General features: G+C 40.1%; 1 protein-coding gene across 1 annotated transcript in view; it reads right to left on the bottom strand.

Annotated features, from left to right (window-relative positions):
* The window catches only part of LOC149787287 (uncharacterized), a 45,695-nt gene that overhangs the window by 12,263 nt on the left and 8,788 nt on the right, over positions 1 to 24,644 (bottom strand). The window lies entirely within an intron of this gene.

Raw genomic sequence — 24,644 nt, 5'->3', positions numbered from 1 at the left:
TCACTCATACCGACTTTTACAACTTACACTCGGTTGTTGCACATCACCGAATTTTACAAAAAATGACACTCAGTAGTTGAATAATCAAAAGCAGAAATAATATATGTTAACCGATAAGTTAATAATTAATATGGCGTCTTGGAGAAAAAGATGTAGTTTTGACAAGGAATGGAATGATTGGTAACAAGAGTGTACGACGGAGACGTGTTCAAAATGGAAGTTGTACAATGGAGACATGTATTCGAAATGGAAGTTGTACGATAGAGACATGTATTCGAAATGGAAGTTGTACCATAGAGACATTTATTCTAAATGAAAGTTGTACAATGGAGACATGTATTCGAAACGGAAGTAGACAAAAAATTGCCACAATAAGTGGTACCTTATATGCAGTTAAAACCAAAATATATAAAAGCATAGATACAGTCAAAACTAATTGAACACATAAATGGATGCAAATAATATTGCGTTATCATATTAAATCATAATATTAAATAAGGAAATTTATAAATTCAAAACTGTGTTTGAAAGAAGAAAAAACAAATGCTGGGATTCTTTATGCCTTATGATTTTCTCATTGCTCGGAGCAATTTAAGGATGAGGAGTACTATCATGGCATTGTTTTAATTGATATTATTGATAACATTGTAATGATGATGGTATTATTTTAATGTTTAATTGATATTATTGATAACATTGTAATGATGACGGTATTATTTTAATTGATATTATTGATAACACTGTAATGATGATGGTATTGTTTTAATTGATATTACTGATAACATTGTAATGATGATGGTATTGTTTTAATGTTTTAACTGATATTACTGACAACATTGTAATAATGACAGTATTATTTTAATTGATATTATTAATAACACTGTAATGATGATGGCATTGTTTTAAATGATATTACTGATAACATTGTATTGATGACGGTATTGTTTTAATTGATATTACTGATAACATTGTATTGATGACGGTATTGTTTTAATTAATATTACTGATAACATTGTATTGATGACAGTATTGTTTTAATTGATATTACTGATAACATTGTAATGATGACGGTATTGTTTTAATGTTTTAAATGATATTGCTGATAACATTGTAATGATGGCAGTATTATTTTAATGATTTAAATGATATTTTTGATAACACTGTAATCATGATGGTACTGTTTTAGTTGATATTACTGATAACACTGTAATCATGACAGTATTATTTTAATGTTTTACTTGATATTACTGATGACACTGTAATGATGACAGTATTGTTATAATTGATATTATTGATAACATTGTAATGATGACGGTATTGTTTTAATGTTTTAATTGATATTACTGATGACACTGTAATGATGACAGTATTGTTATAATTGATATTATTGATAACATTGTAATGATGACTGTATTGTTTTAATGTTTTAATTGATATTATCGATAACACTGTAATGATGACTGTATTGTTTTGTTGTTTTAACTGATATTATTGATAACACTGTAATGATGATGGCATTGTTTTAATTGATATTATTGATAACACTATAATGATGACAGTATTGTTTTAATTGATATTATTGATAACTCTGTAATGATGATGTTATTATTTTAATGTTTTAATTGATATTACTGATAACATTGTAATGATGACGGTATTGTTTTAATGTTTTAATTGATATTACTGATGACACTGTAATGATGACAGTATTGTTATAATTGATATTATTGATAACATTGTAATCATGACGGCATTGTTTTAATGTTTTAATTGATATTACTGATGACACTGTAATGATGACAGTATTGTTATAATTGATATTATTGATAACATTGTAATGATGACTGTATTGTTTTAATGTTTTAATTGATATTATCGATAACACTGTAATGATGACTGTATTGTTTTATTGTTTTAACTGATATTATCGATAACACTGTAATGATGATGGCATTGTTTTAATTGATATTATTGATAACACTATAATGATGACAGTATTGTTTTAATTGATATTATTGATAACACTGTAATGATTACTGTATTATTTTAATGTTTTAATTGATATTATTGATAACACTGTAATGATTACTGTATTATTTTAATGTTTTAATTGATATTATTGATAACACTGTAATGATGACTGTATTGTTTTAAAGTTTGAAGTGATATTATTGATAACATTGTAATGATGACTGTATTGTTTTAATGTTTTAATTGATATTATTGATAACATTGTAATAATCACTGTATTGTTTTAATGTTTTAATTAATATTACTGACAACACTGTAATGATGAATGACGGTATTGTTTTAATGTTTGAAGTGATATTATTGATAACATTGTAATGATGACTGTATTGTTTTAATGTTTTAAATGATATTATTGATAACATTGTAATGATGACTGTATTGTTTTAATGTTTTAATTGATATTATTGATAACAATGTAATAATCACTGGATTATTTTAATGTTTTAATTAATATTACCGACAACACTGTAACGATGAATGACGGTATTGTTTTAATGTTTTAATTGATATTATTGATAACATTGTAATGATGACTGTAATGTTTTAATGCTTTAATTGATATTATTGATAACACTAATGATTATGGTATTGTTTATATGATATTATTGATAAGATTGTAATGATGACTGTATTGTTTTAATGTTTTAATTGATATTATTGATAAGATTGTAATGATGACTGTATTGGTTGAATGTTTTAATTGATATTATTGATAACACTGTCATGATGACTGTACTGTTTTAATGTTTAAATTGATATTATTGATAACACTGTCATGATGACGGTATTGTTGTAATGTTTTAATTGATATTATTGACAACACTGTGATGATGACGGTATTGTTTTAATGTTTAATTGATAATATTGATAGCACTGTAAAGATGACGGTATTGTTTTAATGTTTTAATTGATATTATTGGTAACACTGTAATGATCAAACTGGATGAAGAATTTCAAGAACTAAAATGATTGTTAGATATTTATAAGTATGAAACTACGATCCGCACATTACATAAAAGTTACCAGTTTCTACTAAGCTCTATTACGTTTGACTGCATCCGAGTTGCGTACAATAGATGTTTCATACGAATGTGACCTATCACGTTTGACTGCATCCGGGTTATATACCATAGATGTTTCATACCGATATGCCCTATCACCTTTGACTGCATCCAGGTTACGTACAATAGATGTTCCATGCCAATATGACCTATCACCTTTGATTGCATTCAGGTTACATACAATAGATGTTTCATACGAATATGACCTATCACGTTTGACTGCATCCGGGTTATATACCATAGATATTTCATATAGATATGCCCTATTACCTTTGATTGCATCCAGGTTACGTACAATAGATGCTTAATACTTTTATTACCTATCACGTTAAGAAACTCACATTTATGCACCATGTTTTAGCTTAAGTAGATTTTCATTACGATTTTTTCCAGCCGAAATTATAGATTTCATTCATACGATTATAGGTAAACAACCAACGTCTTATTTATTCGCTGGGCTTTAAAAACGAATGTGTCGATAAACTTAGCAATGTAAATCGACCACATACATACTATCTAACAGAGAAAAGTGTTTATTAATGAGCATGAAGTTTATAACATGGCCTACTAACTATACTCCAATATACAAATGAAAACTGGCAACGGTTTCAAATCTGGATTATACCTACAACAATTGCTACAGCAGCAGCAATATTGGAGATGCAATAACCGATGGTATACAAGTTCCTGAGCTATAGATTATTGTGTATGATAAGATAGTTTAGAACACCATTGAACTTTCCGATTCTTCGATACCAATTGCCACTGTTATCGGTGTTTTGCACGGTATTTAAATTTTCCCTGTTATCAGTATTTTGCACGGTATTTAAAATTTCCCAGTTATTTGTGTCAGTGTCCACGGTATTTCAATTTCCCCCTGTTAATTATACGTGTTCTCTTCCATGACATTTTAGATCGAACATAACGCTTGCAAAACAAAACGCTGCTGTGCTAGAAGATAAAAAAACGAACTCGAAAACTTTCGTCTCCAGTACGATACGATTACACCCTGAAGAATCAATCGATAAATAACGACTAGAGAAATGAAATTGCTCTTTTTATAGATCTTTACCGAATTTCACAACTGATTCTATTTGAATGATCTTGAATTATATTTTGATAATTTGTGACCAAAAAAAAAATACGTAAAGTAATCCAGAATGTTTTACAACCTAGCAATAGCAAAAATCCGAGTGACTACAGAAGAACTGCCAAACATGGCATATCCGCAGTGTTTTCAATAGATACGACGGTTGCACATTGTATACAGCCAGTGTTTTCATTGATACAACAGTTGCACATTGTATACAGCCAGTGTTTTTAATTGATACAACAGTTGCAAAAAGACACTAAGTATTTCTTTGATGAACAACGCAAGCACACAAAAGTCCCACAAGTTATTATCGCAAGTTTTAATACTCTTTATAAGGAAACAAACTGAATCTGGCTTGATTTAAGATGTACATTTCATAACAGATTACAGGGAAGATTCCTTTTAATACGTCGTTATCAGCTGTTCAACTTTTCTGTTCAATAAGACTTATGACATTTCTTCAACATAGGATAATTAAGATCGTTGTAGGTCGTGAGTATAAATTAGATAAGTGATTTGAACTGACATCTATAAAGGTATAAATGTTTCTGATAGATGACTGCAGCAATGTTGATGACGCAAAAGCGAAAGCAACTAACCTTACTAAAGTAGCTTTTAATTTGCGTCATTTTGTATATCATGAAAACGTTAGGCTCGTATAATACAACTGTTTAGGGTTTCCATGACACCATTAGGCTTATAAGTAGTAAATGGGGCCACCCTAGGGACAATGGGACTTAGCATTAAAAACACCCCTGGGCCACTCTAGGGACAATGGAAATTTAACATGGAGAAAAACGCTGGGCCACTCTAGGGACAATGGGAATTTAACATAGAGTTTGGGCTTGTCTAGGGACAAGGGGAATTGAACATGGGAATAGAGTTTGGGTTTGTCTAGGGACAAGGGGAATTGAATATGGGATTTATTTTTTTTAAAAAGTTTTTTTAAATTTAAATTTAAATTTAAATTTAAAAAAGGGTAGGCAATGGAAAGGCTATCTCTTTTCGAGAAATATGGCTGGCCCTGAAAAGGGCCTTTGGGTTTTCTTCTTCTTTATCTGCTTCTAATTTCTTCTTTTTCTCCACCAACTTCTTATTTTATCTCCAACACTCTTTCTCTTCTTTTCTTTCTTTTTTTTCTTCTCCTCTTCTTTCTTCTTCTCTTCCTCCTCTTCTTTCTTCCTCTTTTCATTTTCTTCTTTTTCAATTTTTTCATTCCATGCTCTCATCCTTATCCTTTCCTCTTCATCCTCCTTCTCCTCCTTTATCTCTTTCATTACACCACTTATCTTGTCCTTTACCTTTCTCAAGTTATTAATTTCCATCTTTACACGATGGGGACTATAGGAATAATGGTCTTCAACGAGTCTTATTAACATCTGTTCCATCATTCCTAAGTTGTCTAAAACGTCTTGCAATGTTTGTATTTTGTCCATTTGGTTAGAAGCCATCTTCTTTGTAGAATGGTTTGAACGACGAATACTGTGGGTTCTTATAGTGAAAGCGCGGACGTGAAGGAAAACATCCCCCTACTTTTCTCATTTCATATAATAAAACCCAAACTATACTCTCCACATACGCTAAGAAACAATAAACAAAATCCATAATCTACTATCCACACAATCGTACGTGATCGGTTACAAAACCCAAACTATACTCTCCACATACGCTAAGAAACAATAAACAAAATCCATAATCTACTATCCACACAATCGTACGTGATCGGTTACAAAACCCAAACTATACTCTCCACATACGCTAAGAAACAATAAACAAAATCCATAATCTACTATCCACACAATCGTACGTGATCTGTTACAAAACCCAAACTATACTCTCCACATACGCTAAGAAACAATAAACAAAATCCATAATCTACTATCCACACAATCGTACGTGATCTGTTACAAAACCCAAACTATACTCTCCACATACGCTAAGAAACAATAAACAAAATCCATAATCTACTATCCACACAATCGTACGTGAGCGGTTACAAAACCCAAACTATACTCTCCACATACGCTAAGAAACAATAAACAAAATCCATGATCTACTATCCACACAATCGTACGTGAGCAGTTACAAACACAAACACACAAACACATACCCTCGCACTATGAAAAAAGAGTTAGTGTTTATAATCACACTACTCTACCTACACACACAAACACACACACACACACATTGGCAAATCGATAGTTATTTCTTTTCTAGAGTATTGGGTAGCCCTTAAAAGGGCTGTTTTTTTTTTTGAACTCCAGATGCACCTATCTAATGGTTGCACCTTCCTGGCCTGGCGCCACACACGCATCTTCTTCCCCAGTCTCCTTTCACCTTTCTTCTGGGGAGCGCAGAGGGAGGATGATTCGCTTCAACACCCCAATCCTCTGTCTCGGGAATATTGTACGACATCCTCTCTTCTAGTTTCTTTTCCTCCTCTTCCCTCTGTCTTCTCTCCTCCTCTTCGTTCTTCATTCTTTCCTCTTCTACTATAGCCTCCGCGGCCAGTTCATTTAACAGGCGCCTGACATATTCCAGATGTATCTGGAGTTCAAGAAGTTTGCTTATTCTGCTATTCATTCTTGTGTTGATCAATCAACAAGGGTAGCTAGACTGCCCAGCGAGTTTCAATTTATAGTGAAAGCGCGGACATGATGGAAAACATCCCCCTAAAACATAAAATTGATCTTACCTAGATCATAACCAAAAACAACAACGCGCGGACCTAAAAGAAACACTCACTCACTTTTTTATGCTACCCATCACTATTTTAAAATTTTTTTTTTATAAATCACTTCAATAGACTATCCACATACGCAAAGCAATCCAATCTAACCCCAAATTTACACCTCAAACACCAAAAAAAAAAAGACATCATTTTAATCTACTATCCATACCAACTTACTTAACCACTTACAAACACAAACACATACCCTCACATTTTTTTAAAAAAGAGTTAGTGTTTATTTTCACACTACTCTACCTACACACATTGGCAAATGGATTGTTATTTCTTTTCTAGAGTATTGGGTAGCCCTGAAAAGGGCTGTTTTTTTGTTTGCTATGGCATTCTTTTTTAGTTTCTAAGAATGCGATGTCCTCTGAGGATAGACTTTCTGGCGATAGGTCTGCTTCTTCGAAAAGAGAAGAAGAACTCTTTGGTGTCGATACGACAATCGACAAAGCCTCTGTCAGCTTCAGGTTGCTGATGCTGTTGTTGTTGTTGCTGCTGTTGCTGCTGTCTCTGAAGTCTGTACTTCTCTGTCCATTCTTCTTTTTCCCTGTTCATTTCTTCTCTGAAGAGCTCTTCTATCAGGTCTTCAGTGATTTTTAACATTCTCACATTCTCTATTTCTTCTGGCTTCGGTATCAGACTGTGTCTGACCCTATGCAAATTCACGTAGGTTTCGTTGAGCTTAGCTAGTTTGGAACACATCTTCGTAGGAGGATGAGTCAACAATGGATGGTTAGACTGGAAACAACCCCGGTTCTTAAAGTCAAGGCGCGGACGTGAAGGAAAACATCCCCCACACGGTTTTTGAGTCGCAACGTTTAGTGAGTGTCATGAGAGGGATAGTAAGAAATGAAAGAGCATCAATCCAACATTCTTATAGCTAAACATACCACAAAGGCATTTTTTTCAAAACACAACATTTTTTATTCAAAAATCACTTAACACTAAACAACAACTCTAACATTTTTAACAATAATCCAACAATATAACATCAAACAATTTTTTCAAAACACAACATTTTTTATTCAAAAATCACTTAACACTAAACAACAACAACTCTAACATTTTTTAACAATAATCCAACACTAAAAGTTTCTCCACTAGGTAAAGAGGGATAACAGTCTTCCATGGTTTCTAGTAATCTAGGATGACTTCTCTCAAACTGTTGATTTCTATGGTATTATCGAAGTCTGCATACAGGATGACGTTCACCGTTTCATCAGGGTCTCGGTCTTTAAACTGAATTTCCACACGAATCTGGCCGGATTTTATAGGGTGGAAATGTCCCTCGTCGCTGCCTTGGTCTGGAGTGAAATCGAAAGCCCACAAAGCGTAGCCTCCTGCATAATCCTCGTACGTAATACCGTGACTGGTATTGGTTCCTAACTGTCCGGTGGCTTCGTACAGGGACAAGTACGATCTCAAGTAATTCTTCTTGGTAAAGTCAGGTTCGAAAGGTCGGGTACACAAGGTCTTGCCATCGCGACTGACTTCGATTTTGGACACGTCAAAGTGTTGAAAGTAGAAAGGATTTTTTTCGGCAGCTCCGTTGAAGGCTGTATTCTCGACGATACCAACGATCAAACGTTTGGGTAACTGTCCTTGGAACAGATGATCTTCGATCATGGATCGCTGTCCCTTGGGAATGGTGAAGGTTTTCACTTCCACGCGTCGTATGGGATACTTGGCGGTCGTTCTGCTCAACGTCTGACTGATGTCGTTTCCCACTTTAGGTAACACTTCCACACGGCGTACGTAGAGTCTGGCTTCTAGGATTTTGGTTTTGTAACCGTCACTATCAGCCATCAAATGGAAAGCGGCACTGCTACGATTCAGTCTCAGGCGGACATCCACCCCGTTCAGCAAATACTTTTCTTGCAACCACATGTCCAAATGCAAACGATCCATCAGTTCTAAACTTGTGTCGGCTCCCGTGATTCTCTTTCTTCGTTCTAGAAATCCATCATTGTTGTCTTTCTTTTCATCAGTTTCCAATATTTCAAACTTGGTAGTTCGTCAGCTTCCCATACCACACAGGCATTGAGATGAGTGTTCTTGGCATCTATTCCGTACGTCAAGAGATTTTCCAGGTAGGCACGATAAGGGTAAGTATCCATGCTGCTACTGACCAGTTTGTTATTCAAGTACAAGTCCACTCCACTGAACAAGGAATGCATGAAATTGTTGACGGGAGCTACTGCTTTATCGTCTATAGCACCTCCAGTCTTATCTAGAATTTTGACTTTCAGGTACAAGTAACTGCTATTCAGATCGATGTAATCTTCGGGCTGTCCTTTGATTTCAAACTCGATGGGAGCGGAATCGGTCAGTGAGGAGACGGGGTGAAATTCCACCCACTGGGATTCTTGCATCGTCATCATCGTGGGGGGCATGGCAAACAGATACAGTTCCGTCTTGGAACAAGCGCAAGATTCTCGGTGCATCATTTTTTTGTCTCTTTTCTCAATAATCGAAAACGTCTAAGTCTCGAACGGTTCTTCTTTTCTTGGCCTTTATAGCTTGAAGTCTGGTGAAAGGGTGTTTTCTTCGTCGTCTCTTTCTGCCTTGTCCTTGCTGAATGCCTGGCTCGGTAGCGTGCAGGGCATTTATAGGTGTTTCTCGGTGACCCAAAATGTCTTTGCCCGTTTGCAGCAAGACATTTTTGCCTGCCCTCATGAAGGCTTCTTTAGAGTTTTGTTTGTCGATGATGACATTTTGGAGAAATTCTTTGCCTTGCGTCAGTGCCGCATCTTTCAATGCGTGCAATCCGCGTGTCACCATCGGTTTCAACACCGGGGCCACCGAACGAAAGGCCGATTTTAACATATCTCCTAAACCGTGTCCTCGCTGTCGAGCAACCCCTCGGTACACTGGATACATGACTTACAAATCGTGAGAAAACCGTTTTCGAAAATGGAGTTTCACCGTGACTTTTCCTTTGGTGAATGGAATATTTTGTCCCAAATCTCCTTTTATAGTAATGTTGACCGTGTCCAAATAGGACTTACTGACAGGCAAATAGTGAGGATGTACAAATTCGCGGTGGACGTGGTAAGTGTTTCCACCTTCCTCGTCAGTGTTCGTGGCAGAATCCACTTTGAAAGGAATGACACGCAGTAACGGTACGGAGGTGTGTCCCACCACGTTATACTCCACCACATCGGAGTACACAAACATCAAATTCAGTCCTTGGTTCAGTTCTACCGGGGCACGAAATAACTTGCTAAAAGACTCGTTGTCGTAAACGATGGGTAATTCGCTTTTCTTCATCATGCTCATTCTCAGGTTCATGTCTCCGCCCAACATGTCATACAATTCAGGACAAAATAAAATGGACAGGATTTTACTCCGTTCAAATTTCGTCAAGAAGCGACGAGCTGTTTTGTGGTACTCCATGGTGACACTTTTGTTAACATGCTCCAAAGCTTTCAGAAACACGGCATTAAACCTGGAGGCTATGGTGCTGACCAAATGTTGACCACTAAAATAATAGCCTGGGGAAATGAACAAGTGATAGGTGGTGTACTTTTGTGTACGGGTTTTCTTGTCATATTTGACATTGCTATCCATCCACTGTTGCAATTGTTTGTCATGAACTTCCACATCAAAAAAAATTTGATTGGGAAGGACATTGAGGACTTGGGTCGGGTGAATCATTTCTACTAAAGCCACTTCCCAATGGGCTTCGTGATCTAAGGGGATGGCTTGAGGTAATTTGGCCGTGTAACAGCACAACGTGTTCTTGGGAAACACCTCCATGGAACTGTCACTGGGTAAGGTTAAGTAAAATTGGTTTTGGTGACTCATAATTCCAGAGTTCTGTGGCTGTCCGAGGGGTTAGTGGACGTCAGAGGCGTGTCTCCGCCCAAAATGGGGTTCTGGTTGTGGTTGGAGTGGTGACTGGCACTGGCACTGGACACAAGGTTCCCGTGGTTCCCGTTCGAGGTGAATTTCAGGGAGGGATTAGGAAGCAGGTAACCGATGCAACTGCTCAATAAAATGGTCCACAATTGTTTGTCTCCTTGTTGCAAACTCAAATTGGCGATGGCTGCCCCGATGACACAATACACCACGAAGATTTGGCAGAAAAAGACGATTTGCGTTTTAGGCACACGTTCTCCACACCACACCCACAAGGGTTGTTTTTGTAAATCTTGCACAGAAGAACTGGGTGAAGGAGGAGTGGTCGACGTAGCTGCGTCTGTGTGAAAAGGCATGATGGTCACTTCTTTTTATAGTCGATGACTTGCGAAGCGTCGATCCAAGAATCAAAACTGGGTGGATATCCTTTCCAACGTACTTTGACTTCTTTGACACGTCGTTTGCCCACTTTACGGGTTCTGCGTTCGAGAATGCTTTCGATGTAGTACACGTCGTCTTCTTTTTTGGTGACACGTTGTAACTCGGGCAAATAAAACGTTCCTTTGAGCACTTCTCCGTTCATGTCTTCCAATTTATAGACGGCAGGATGACGGCCATGCACTCGTCCAGTGACGCGAAACAATTCGGTCGTCCAGTTAGGTAAGTAACCTTTGTCGAAAGTGCGTTTGGTTTTGCCAATGCGCACCCAATCTCCTACGGCCAACATTCCACTTTTCTCGGGGACAGCCCTCGTCGGGGACGTACCAAACAGACGCTCAAACACCAGCACTTCGTTGTCGGGAGTCACGTCTTGCGGGGCACGTCCCATGCTTCGATGGTAAGATTGGTTGTACGCTTGCACCAGGTGTGGTAAGATGTCGATGTACTTCAGAGTGTGGTAATGCGTAAAATATTTCCACATGCGTTCTTTCAAAGTGCGTTGAAAACGTTCCACGATGCTGGCTTTGGTTTCGGGATTCTCGGTGGCAAAAAAATTAATGTCACGTTTCTTTAATTCTTTTTGGAAAGCTTGGTTCAGAAATTCGGTGCCTTTGTCCGTTTGCCATCGAAGAGGGTTACGACCACTTTGTTTCAACACCCGTTGCAGGGCTCGCACTAACTCGCTGCTCGATTTGGAAGTCAAGGGCACGACCCAGGCAAATTTGGAAAAGACGTCGATGACACAAAACAAATATTTGTAGCCACGATTGTAGCTGGCCAAATGAGATACATCGGCTAAATCGGCTTGCCATTGATGATCGATGCCTTCCACTCGGGTGCGACTTCTGGAAAACTTGCGTCGAATGGGTTTGTGTAAAGTGTAGGTAGCTTGTTCTTGTAACCATCGTTGCACTTGAGGTAAACGGAGACTTTTCAGTCGAGTTTTGGCAGCACGATACAATTTTTGAACTCCTGCGTAACCTGCAGGATGGGAGGGATCGTAGTAAATGCTGGCTAACACTTTTTCCATTTTTATTTTTTGTGTTAATAAGACACCCACTCTTGGAGGATGCTACTCTTTTTCTCTTGGGGTACTTTCTTGGATTGCAATGCTTTGCGTGTGCGACCGGCAATAGGTGTCGAAGAGAAGGATGTCTGAGCGGGGGATATCGGTTCTTGTTTCACTTCTGTCTTCACTTCTGTCTTCACTTTCTTTTTCTCTTGTGATGAAGAAGGGGTGGCCATCATCTTTTTAATCCATCCAATTATGGAGGTAGGTGGTGTTGTTAACTTGCGTACTTTTTCTGGTGGAGTTTGAAACCCTTCCTCTTCTTCTTCTCCTTTTTCTGTCTTGGTCACTGGTACTGGTGGTACTGGTACTGGTACTGGTGATGGTGCTGGACTTTTCATCAAGGTCTTAAAATCTTTCAGAGTGGGTAGAGCTGTTTCGTCTAAAGCTTTCTGGTGAAAGAGTTGCAGTCGTTGCAAGAGTTGACCGTACTTTTGCGATTTTTCTGTTTCGGACAAATCTTGGCGATCCATCAAGGACTGCAATTCGTGTTGTAACTGGGACATCTCGCTCAAATTGGGATTGGGAGGTAAATGCGGGGTGCGTTGTTCTTGCCACCGATGGTATTCCATCCATCGTTTGTAAGGCACTAAAGCTAGTTTTCGTCCTTCCATGGGGTTGTCAGGGGTCGATTCTGAGATCTTGGGACTTCCGAGGCCTTTTTATCTTGCTCCCACCAGTCCTCCCAACATGGTTCCCAAGACTCCTTTCAGTATGGGACCTAACAAGAGAGGTAAAATGCCTCCACGTTGGACCAACATCTTCTTTTTTTGACGAATGGGAATTTTCTTTCGAACCATTTGGCGAAGAACGTGACGATGCTTGCTTAAGCATTGTTTCTGGTGTTTGGACAAAGGGATCGTGCCTTTCAAAACGTTCAAACAACATTCGCACACGGTATCGATGATCTCTTTGGAGGCTGTTTGAATGAGTTTTTTTCGTAGGGGTGGAGAAGCTTTGGACAGGACAGATAACATGTCCCCATGTTTGGCTAAACGTGGTGGCAGTCCTTTCCTTTTCTTTCCTTGGGGTTTTCTGGAGGGTGACATCTTTGAGTCTTCAGGAGCACCAAAAAAACATTGATACCCTACTTGGTCACAGGTCTTTTTTATACTGGAACGCGTCGCCACTGATTGTCTTTACGTCGTATCAGTTTGAGGACAGGCATGACACGTCGTGCAGGGGTACGCAACGGACTAAATCGAGCCAGTTCTTGCTTGGACAAATCCAGTAAACTTTGTAACATGCCCGATCTTTCATGGACTTTGATTTTGGGAGAAGGTACTTTGTGAGCAGCAGCCACTGCCACTAAATTGGAGGGTCCTGCCACTGGGGAAGTTCTTTTGGGGGTCATTAACGGAGAAGTTCTTGGTGTGATCAACGTCTCCAAGTACTCTTCAGTTCCTGGTGTCATCAACGGAGAAGTGGATAAACGTGAGGATGCCGGAGACGCAGTCACTGCCGTGGCAGATCGTGGTTTGCGAGTGTAAGGTTGCGTCCTGGCCGAAGTGCCTCTCTTGCGACTAGTTTTCTTCTGTGGACTTTTCTTTTTCTGGGGACTTTTTCTCTGTTTCTTTTTCTGGGGGCTTCTTTTCTTTTTCCGGGGTGGTGGTGTCTGGTCAGAGGAGGGTCCTGCCACTGGAGAAGTTCTCCTTGGGGACCTGGTCTTTTTCTTCTTGGGGCTTCGTTGGACTTTTGTCTTGGGTATAACTTTGGGGGCATTAGGATCCCATCTTAAGAGTGAGCGAATGATGACCCCTCCTAGAGTACCGCTCCCTCCAGGTTTCAAAATGATTTGTTTTTTGGTTTGAGTGTCGATGCGGGGATCGGCCAGTTGGACCAAAGCGACTTTGTTTCGATCAAAAAAGCGTTTGGTTTGATGAGGAATCTGAATGATTCCTTGGAGTAATTGACGTGCCGTCACCGTGAACCATCGTAAGACTTCTTTGAGACTAGCTTCTAAGACACGAGCTCGTGTTTGTGGATCTTTTTCTCGACTGATGCCATACAAGGCACGAATCAATTTGACGGGAAGATGCGACTGAAGGGACGTCATGTTCACACTGTGTGAGACAGACGAAAAGGGTCTGAGGTTTTTTATAGATTTTTTATGGGGAGTGAAATGAAGTCGAGGACGGAGACGTGTACAGGACAGGCCCTCCGTCTTGGCACCAGTGGTGAAACAAGTGGGTACGAAATCGCAAATCCTCGGGAGTCGTAGGTTTCAAATCGACGAGTAAATAGGCGTGTGGCGTTTGAGTGGCATCGTCGTACGCCTGAGTCAGCCAAGGCGTTCCTAACTGTTTGGCTAAGACTTGCACTTGCGATTTATCTCGAGGGCTTTTAAACAAGACCACGTAATGCGCATTGAGACTGATGGTGCGATGGGCTTTACTTTGTTGAAACAAATTTTGGGTGATGTAAACGACACTGGCATTACGGTGATGCCCTTTGCGCGTAAACCACAGTTTAATTTCTTCTTCGTCTTCTCCTAACATGTCGTCGAAAATGACCAAATGGGTTTGACGGGAGTCAGAGACGATACCGTCGTCTTCTTTAGGAATGCCTTCCACAAACACGATGGAATCGCCTTGACTTTCTCGCAAGAGGCTGTACGCCGATTGCCACTCTTTGTAACACCACACGATCCGTTGAGGTGGCCGATCGATCAAATGATGTTTATGTTCGATCAAACGTTTGACGAATTCGGTTTTGCCTGAACCGCTAGGTCCAGCAATGAGCATGTTAAAGGGATGGCGAAGATACAAAGCCTCCCAACTGGCACGATCTGAGTGTTCGTCGATGACTTTGACAGTAGAGGAAGAGGGAGCAGAGACAGCAGAGGTAGCCATAGTGTGAGAAATGTCACTTGTGACACGAAAACAAACAAGACAAGAGTTTATATACTTTTTCAGAACACGTTTATTGAATGTTTCAAACATGAATACGAAAGACAAAAATACATAAAGCCAAAGGCTTAAGTACAAGAATAAAAGGCACATGATAACCATGAACGTGGAATAAAAACAAGTGTCTGTACAACAACCACATGTTTTGGGTAAAGTTCTAACCAGTTCTATAGTAGGGGGTAAGGTCACACAAGTGTCCTCCCGAAAGGGTCTTTCAGGCCTGTCCACGACAGTCCTGTCCTGGGTGACGGGTTCTTCTGGCACCGTCACTAACACAGGTTGAAAAGTAACTTTTTTCCTTGAATAACTCTCGTGCATACTGGGCCACCTCTTGTGTCCAAGCCTCAAAACCCTGGTCTCGGTGATGTCCAACATTTGACTCCTAACCAATCTGGTTTCTTCTTCGTCAACGACATGGTAAGTTACTTCAATGAACAATGAACTATCGATCTTGCCTAGGGTTCCTTTTTATATACAGACCAATACCGACGTGACCGTACGGCAACGTAAAGTGATTGGGAAGTCGCAGTCGCTTCTGGTATACAATTTGATAGACTTTTTCCAAGGGTCGACTGACGATGTGGTGAGTGGGTAAACGTACAATCTTGTTCGGTTGATAGGTGGTCACTTTAAAGTTTCCATCCTCTCCCGATTGCAAGGCTTCTTTCAATACCCCAAAGTTGACCACTCGACTGGTACGATGATTCAGAGTCAGTCCTTTCACTTTGCACGTCGCGTGCACTTCTCCTTGTTTGTCCCGGTATTCGTAGCCGTAATTTTTGGGACCGCCACTGACGAAACTTAGAATCTTGTCGTCGGGATGCTCGTCTGTCCAGGCTCCTAAACGGTCTCCTTCGATGTCAGGGTGATGTTGAATCGGGTGATGGATGTAAATGCAACTGTCCGTGTCAAAGTACAGGACGCGTTCTTCTAACAGTTCTAAAGCTTCGTACAATTTTAAGCGAGCATGGGCTGTCACGTAAGCCGCAATGATGACATTTCCAAAAGGGTCGTCTTGTACAAAGTCCAGATCTTCTTCGTAATTGACCAAGACCAAATCCTCTCGAACGACGTCCACGTGTTTCATGTATTTGGTTTTGTCGTGAATCATCTGGAAGTAGCGGGAAGGTTCTGTCAAATATTCCGTCTTGGGTAAACACGGTCGTTGTGCCATTTTACCCCACAAGCAATTTAACATCACTTTGGCAAACGATCGCCTGCCTTCGTTTTTTTCGATGTGGTCTAAAGAGATGCCTTCTTGTTCGTAGTATTTCTCTTTGAATTGTATTTGGTCTTCGGGAGTGTGACACCAGGAAGGATAGCCGCTGGCTTCTTGTTTCAGTTTCAAAAAGGCATCCACGTAGTCGGCGAAAATGCCTTTCTGAGTAGGGTCACCCTTGTGGTACTGTTGTGTCTTGGGAAAGTGGCAAATTTCGTACACTTCTAACAGTTGGTATCCCATGTCCAGAGCTTTGAACAATTCCACGCTGACCCAGGTTCCCGTCAAGGCCCGTTCTTCCTGGCTGTGATGGCAAGGTTGGTCCTGGTTGCACGTTTCGGCACAAGTACGGCACAAGGGAAACATCAGTTTGCCTTGACAATGGTGAGGTAAGACGGGATGGTATAGGTTCGTGGGAGGCAAAACTTTACACTTGATCAAGCCTTCGTATTGTCGAATGTTTTTCAGGTCGATGTGTTCCGTCAGCAATCGCGGGTGCCCTACAGGAAAGCGACAATATTTGCACACGTAGGGATACAGCGAACACACATCCAAGTATTTGATTTCTTCTCCTTTCTCTTCGTCGGCTTGGTACAGCAAACAGGTGGCATTGGTCCTTCCTCCGTACAAACTATCCCTCGGGTTCAGGGGGTCCATGAACTGGTAACTTTCCACGAGGCGTTTAAACTCGGGATCAGTTTTCATACGGTGATCGTACTCGTGTTCCCACATTTCCACCACTTGGTATCCTTGCTGTTCTAACTTTAGGCGTCGCTGACAAGTGTCCTGGTACAAGTCTTCCATGGTTCGTTGTAAAAACTGATTTTTAGTGCTACGGTCAGGGTAACAGACGGGACATCCGTGAAATAAGCAGCCGTTAAACTCGTACACGATCTTGGGGTTTTCTAAGTCCCAGCCATCGACCGAATACGTTCCGATGGTCTTTTCACCCCCTCCGTTGCGGGCATGCTGAATCCATTTGTCTTCCTTGTCGCACAAGTAATGTAACCAGCGTAGGGCTTTGACCGAGTATTGACGCTTGACATAGTGGGTCGTTTGAGGGCTGATGACAGCTACGGTGTTTTCAGGCATGAATCGTTGTCGATACACTAAGGAACACGCTTTGGCAATGGTGCAAGCTTCTTTCAAAGAATCGACCCCTACGTGTTCCATGAACAGTTCTCGAAATTTTCCACAGCAACGTCGTAAAATGTCCACGTCGGAACGACAATACTTTAGCATTTCTTCCTGAAAGTCGAAAGGGTCCGAGGCGTGAGCCTGGTACCAAGCGTAGAAAGCTTCTCGTTGTTCGGTACGCATGTTGTCGGGGTCGTAATAGTGAGCCTCAGGCAAATGGGGTAGAACGGCGTGTTGATTGGCTTCCATATTGAAAAAGTGTGGAAAGTACCCTTTAGCCATTTCTGTCATTCCAAACGTTTTAGGCATTCGACTCAAAGGCATGGCCAAGTAACTCATCGAATCTTTAAACTGTACTTGTCCCACTTGCATGAAAATGATTTTGGCTCCGTTCAAAGTCACTTTAGGACGTTCGGTGCCTTGTTCCGTATAGTATCTCAAAAGAAACTGTCCATCGTATCCGGAGAAATTGTGAGCCATCACTGTGGCATGACGATGACAATCTCCGTAACGTTCGATGTCCTCTTGGCTCCACGTCTTGTCGATGGGGTCTAAGACCCATTGGGCAAAATCGGCTAACGTGTTCGGTCCCCGAAAGATTTTTTCACGTCCTCCAGGAATCTTGCTGCAGTGAGGGCAATGACTGAAGATAGGTTCTTGAATGCACTTCTCGCACGCTCTATGAGCCACGCAGAAATTAGGAATGTGAATGCCGGTCTCTTGCATGCATTCGAAATCGAAAAAGATGAAATTGCCTTTCTTCTTGTGACCGTCCTCTTTCTCTGGTTGGGGTTGGTATTTTTGCACGTAGCATTCGTGTTCCAAGTCCACGATGTGGTGACAAATGTGACATTTTTTCTTTCCTCGACATACGTGTGCCTTGGTACTGTTGGTACGTATGCCTTGTCTACACGTAGGGCACAATCTCAGGAGTTGACAAGCACATTTCTTCTGTGAACCTTGTGTTTTCAAATGTTGTTGATAACAGGTAGGGCTGACAAACGTGCGCAGACAAGTCGAACAAGGCACTGGTTCTTCGCTCAGACAGGGTGGAGAGGCCAAACATCCTGGGCATTTCCATCCACAATGCTTGTGTTGCTCTCGATTATTATAACCATAGTCACATTTCTCACAGTAATATCTGTATCCCAGGAATCCGGTGATACTGGTAATGGTATCGAAATGGTCATCGTGATGATAAACATGAATGTATTTTCCGTCCTTAAAGTCTTGGCCTCGAAACAACAGAGGTCCGCACATTTCTTGAGGGTGTACTTTCAAGGTGTAGCGTGGAGCTAGGGCATCTTGCAATTTTTGCATCTCAGGAATGCCACAGGGTGTGTCTTTGGACAGGCCAGCTTGTTGCAACAGGAGTTCTGCTTCGTTTCGTTGCTTGGTTCGGTTCGATTTTCGAATGTTCTCCCAGGTTCTTTTCCATTCTACCGTGTCGATCTTGTTGGCATAGGTTCGTCCCACCACGATGGCACGGGCTAAGCACATCTGGTCATGAGGGTTGTTAATTCGGACGAGACTTGTTTTGGTGTTGCGAAGGTCGTCCACCAATAACATCTTTTTGCGTCCTGTCCCTTGAGGAAGAGAGACGTGAGCCATTTTCAGTGTGGCTTTACCATCGGTGATGTCAAACTGGTCATTAGATTGTTGTACGTGTTGAATCTTGTCCATGACTTTGGAAGGGGTTAGTTCTGCGGGTCTGCTAAACTCGATCCAAACAGGGGATTTCAAACCGTCGTGATCTATGGATAGTGTCAAGCGATCGTCTTCTTTGGGTTGACATTGTCGCTTGAGTGAGGTGAGCAAAGAATCCCACATCTCGGTGATAAACCCTTCTGCTTTCTCCAAGGGTACGTCGGCCTTGAAATCTTTAAACTTCACCGTGTAGGTGTAAGCCGTGGTTCTAAATTTTCTAGAGGAGCGCTTTTCCGTCTCTCGAATGGAATAGTACTTTTCAGGGTTGACTAAGGGTGGTGAACTTGGTTTAGAGGGTTCGGATTCTGGTTCACTCATGTCCTCTTCAAAATCACTGGCATGAATTTGTGCCAAGATTTCAGCCCTGGTACGAGGCGATAGATCACGTTTCTGCCTCTTACTTTCTTCTTCGTCTTCTTTCTTCTCGAATGAATAGGATCGTTTCATCTTGAGTGCAAAACGTCAAATGACTCAAGTTTAAACACCATAGACTAATTTATAGTCCTGACAAACCAGCGTATATAAAAGGGTGTGTGTCTTGTCCTTTCACTATTCATTTCACTCTCAAACCGAGCAAAACGATGGAAGAGACTACCCAGATGGAACGTTTCGTCAGAGCTTTGCGAGGGGTCATTAGAAAATTCTCTTCAGACCTGCCTACGGACTACTCTCCTTCCTTTCGAGACAAAAGTCAGGATACTTGCTATATCTGTCAGAAGAAAGGGCATTGGTCTTCAGAGTGTCCAGACCGTCAAAAAAGAAAAAAAACAGGGGCTAAAAAAGACAAAAGTCAAGATACCTGTTATTATTGTAAAGAAAAAGGACATTGGTCTCCAGATTGCCCAAAAAAGAAACAAGAGGAGTCAGAAGAAAAGAAGGATTCTTCAGAAGAAGAGAGGGATTCTTCGGAAGAAGAGAGGGATTCTTCGAAAGAGGAGAGGGATTCTTCAGAGGAAGAAGAGGAAGAAAGAAGACAATTCTATTTAAAAGAGGCAAAGAAACAGGAGAAGAAAAGAAGAAGGGAAGAAAATGAGGAAAAAACGGTGAAGATTTTCAAAAAACAGAGAGACTAAATAATGAGAAAGAAGAAGTGTACGAACTTTTTAAAGTGTTCTGTGGTGAATTGTGAATTGGATTGTAAAAAATGGATAAAAGAATACATGAATGATATAAGGTAAGTGTCTTTGAGTTTTGATTTTAAAATAAGAAGCTACACTCACGCACTCATACACAGACACGTACTATAAGGGTAAAATGGGTGGGTTTTTTTTTTTTTTTTTTTTTTTTTTGAGTTATTGGCAAATTGAAATTGTATTTCTTTTCGAGAAATGTGGGTGGCCCTGAAAAGGGCCTTTTTTCTTTATGGTGTAGGAGTGAGTTTAACCAATCAACTTTAACTGCCTTAAGCCTTTGCCACGGCCAAGGCCTACTTCTGATGATTGGGTTGAAATCACTAAGGGTGGTGCGACAGGCTTAGTCACAGGGTTGGCGTGTTTAGCTCGGGAAGGTCGTATTCTCTTCGGTCGTGATAAAGAAGTCTGATACATTTGTTTCAGACTTCTTAACTCCGCTAAAATGTCCAACAGTACCGTAGCCGTTTGATTTTCACCCTCTTGTTTCTTTGCTGCTACTTCTTCTTGCTGTTGTTGCTGTTGTTTTTTTCTTACCTCTTCTTGTTGCTGTTGCTGTTGCTGTAGGAGAAAAGCTTGTTCCGCTTCCTTTTGTCGTTGCATAAATTTCTCCAATTCTTCTTTCTGTCTCTGTCTAAAATTCTCCACTTGCGGTAATGAAAAAGGTAACGAAGGTTCCGGAACAAATTCTTGCGAGGTAAGAAAATCCACAAAATCCCAATGTACCTCTTCTGAAAGTAAGTCCGGGTTCCCTGGGGCGGTCTCCCCTGCTGGTGCACCACAATGGATCGTTTTCTGAATTTCCGTCATGTTGAATCGCTGTCGCATAGATTGACTGCACACAAGCGCTAGCGAATCTATATAGACCAACTGACGTCACAGACTAATCTCTTCGGATTGGATGCGGGCTGACTGAATTTTGTAACGCGTGTTTGGATTGGAGAATGAACTCAATCCGTTTCAATCCTACCTCTACCTATAAATAAGCGCAGTTCAGTGCATTGATTCACCTGTTCTCGTCGCTTCAAGATGTGGACCGATGTGCAATCTTCTACGCTTGTGTCTTCCATGATGTTCCGGACGGACATACCCATGTATGTCCGATCCAAGTGGACCGTTGTCCACAGGACAAACACCAGTCTGTGGATACGTAGGATCTACGTAGAAAGACAAGGATGCCTGAAAAGAGTCCTGATTTACGGTCCTACAGTGAAACGTAGCCTAAGGACAAGAAGAAGACCAATGCGGTACCCTTTATGTTAATGGATACATTAACATAAACCCAAAGGCCCTTTTCAGGGCCAGCCATATTTCTCGAAAAGAGATAGCCTTTCCATTGCCTACCCTTTTTTAAATTTAAATTTAAATTTAAATTTAAAAAAACTTTTTTTTAAAAAAAATAATCCCATATTCAATTCCCCTTGTCCCTAGACAAACCCAAACTCTATTCCCATGTTCAATTCCCCTTGTCCCTAGACAAGCCCAAACTCTATGTTAAATTCCCATTGTCCCTAGAGTGGCCCAGCGTTTTTCTCCATGTTAAATTTCCATTGTCCCTAGAGTGGCCCAGGGGTGTTTTTAATGCTAAGTCCCATTGTCCCTAGGGTGGCCCCATTTACTACTCTTATATAATGCAACCGTTTGGGGCTTCCGTGACACCATTAGGCTCATATAATGTAACCGTTTGTGGCTTCGTGACACAATTAGGCTCATATAATGCAACCGTTTGGGGCTTCCGTGACACCATTAGGCTTTTATAATACAACCGTTTGGGGCTTCCGTGACACCATTAGACTTATATAATACAACCGTTTGGGGCTTCCGTGACACAATTAGTCCTATATAATGCAACTGTTTGGGGCTTCTGTGACACCATTAGGCTTATATAATACAACCGTTTGTGGCTTCCGTGACACCATTAGGCTTATATAATACAACCGTTTGGGGCTTCTGTGACACCATTAGGCCTATATAATGCAACTGTTTGGGGCTTCCGTGACACAATTAGGCTTATATAATACAACCGTTTGTGGCTTCCGTGACACCATTAGGCTTGAATAATGCAACCGTTTGCGGCTTCCGTGCCACCATTAGGCCTATATAATACAACCGTTTGTGGCTTCCGTGACACCATTAGGCTTATATAATACAACCGTTTGGGGCTTCCGTGACACCATTAGGCCTATATAATGTAACTGTTTGGGGCTTTCGTGACACAATTAGGCTTATATAATACAACCGTTTGTGGCTTCCGTGACACCATTAGGCTTATATAATGCAACTGTTTGTGGCTTCTGTGACACCATTAGGCCTATATAATGCACCTGTTTGGGGCTTCCGTGACACCATTAGGCCTATATAATGCAACTGTTTGGGGCTTCCGTGACACCATTAGGCTTATATAATGCAACTGTTTGGGGCTTCCTTGACTCTATTAAGATTACTGTTATGTTCTGCTATTGAGGCAACAAGAGTACAGAGCATTTGTAACGTAAAATTACTTTATATCAGGGAAAGGAGGAATTGTAAAAATATTGAAACAGAAAATAAGGAATTAACTAAGATTGTCTCGCTTAAGTATCCGTTTGGCTATATAGTGTCCACGTGTCAATGAGATAATATGTTGAGGTTACATTGTCAACCAAAAATACTTACCGTCATACATAGACAATACTGCCATCTTCATTTTGATGTTATGCATTTCGTACTTATAAGACATAGTAACTTATGTTATTCGTACTTATAAGACCCACGCAAATTCAATTTTTGTACATACTTTTTGCATACGATCTTATTCCCCTTACCATAATTTTTGCTTTTTCTTCTAATCAGTCCTGGATGAATAATGTTTTGAAATTAACTAACGGAACTCTCTAACTGCAGCACCATTTAACTTATCCTTCAAAAGCCGTGGAATTTTCTCGTGTATATGTTTTATGTCTCAACATGGAATCATAAAGGATATCTATCAGTGTAATATTAGAGGTCTTATTCTATCATTCAATTTCTTGTCTGAGCCTGTAATATAATTCGTACATCAACTTCTTGCTGAACTCACGACAGTAAATTCACCTTAAATTGGTTTAGTTAATTATATTTTCTTGTTTATCTAACCAATGTTAAGTCGTCGTCATAAATGATAGATCTGCCTGACACTTGTAAAATGCATTTTCATCTACATATATTTTTTACTTTTGTTCTGTTCTTGAGATCTCCAATATGTGTGCCTATTACAACATTATTCATCAATCTGAACCTGGTTTTCTCGAAAACATTGTTTTCTTTTTGTGTCTGGTGAGTATTTAGTTCTATATAAAGATCGTGATCCTTTCTTTTGTTCAATCAAGACAATTATGTGTCTATTTTTTGTTATAAATATAACTGTATGCAAAGTTTAAATTTTGTGTAGTGAATTGCTATTTGTTTTTGTATGTCGATATATATATATATATATATATATATATATATATATATATATATATATATATATATATATATATATATATATATATATAGGAGCATTTAGTTTTGTACCCCCCGCCTCGGATGCGGAAGGTCGTGGGTCCGATCCCCGGCCGACTAATACTAAAGACTTATACAAATGGTACTAACAGCTGCCTCGCTTGGCGCTCAGCATTAAGAGGTTAGTGTTAGGACTGGTCGGCCTAGTTTCAGAATAATGTGACCGGGTGGGACATCATGCTACATGATGATGCCCCAGTGCTAGACATCACTATAAACTGCCACACTGCAGACATCGTAGCTATACGACTGGAAAATTGTAAAAACTACGTTAAAAATTCAGATCACACACACACACACACACACACACACACACACACACACACACACACACACACTTTTGTACCCTGTAATCATTTATCAACTTCTTTTGCAAGGGAGATAAATCATCTTCATCTGGAATTAAATTCTCTTGCGACTCATGGATAGTCCTTGAAATGGCCACGCATATGCAATGGAATCTCCAAGTTCACTTTTAAAATGCAACCAGTATCAAAGTCATATGGTATTTCAAAACAAATTTTCTGCTCATTAGATGTCCATATTTTTTCCAGCATGCATTGACTCACGTACCATTCGTAATGGTTTGTGTAATGCCGGTATATGACGAATGACCTTGATTTCGACCTTTGCAACTCAACATTGCATTTCACTTTACCATCATTGTCCTAGTAGTATAGTTTATTTGGTGTATCTATGCAGTGTCATGCTAATTTACCCCTAATTA

Source organism: Sinohyriopsis cumingii, chromosome 12 (assembly GCF_028554795.1).
Source record: "Sinohyriopsis cumingii isolate HCF-2022 chromosome 12, ASM2855479v2, whole genome shotgun sequence".
In the NCBI taxonomy this organism is placed as follows: domain Eukaryota; kingdom Metazoa; phylum Mollusca; class Bivalvia; order Unionida; family Unionidae; genus Sinohyriopsis; species Sinohyriopsis cumingii.
The sequence above is the reverse complement of the archived record's forward strand: the minus strand, read 5'-3'. Positions and strand labels throughout refer to the sequence as shown.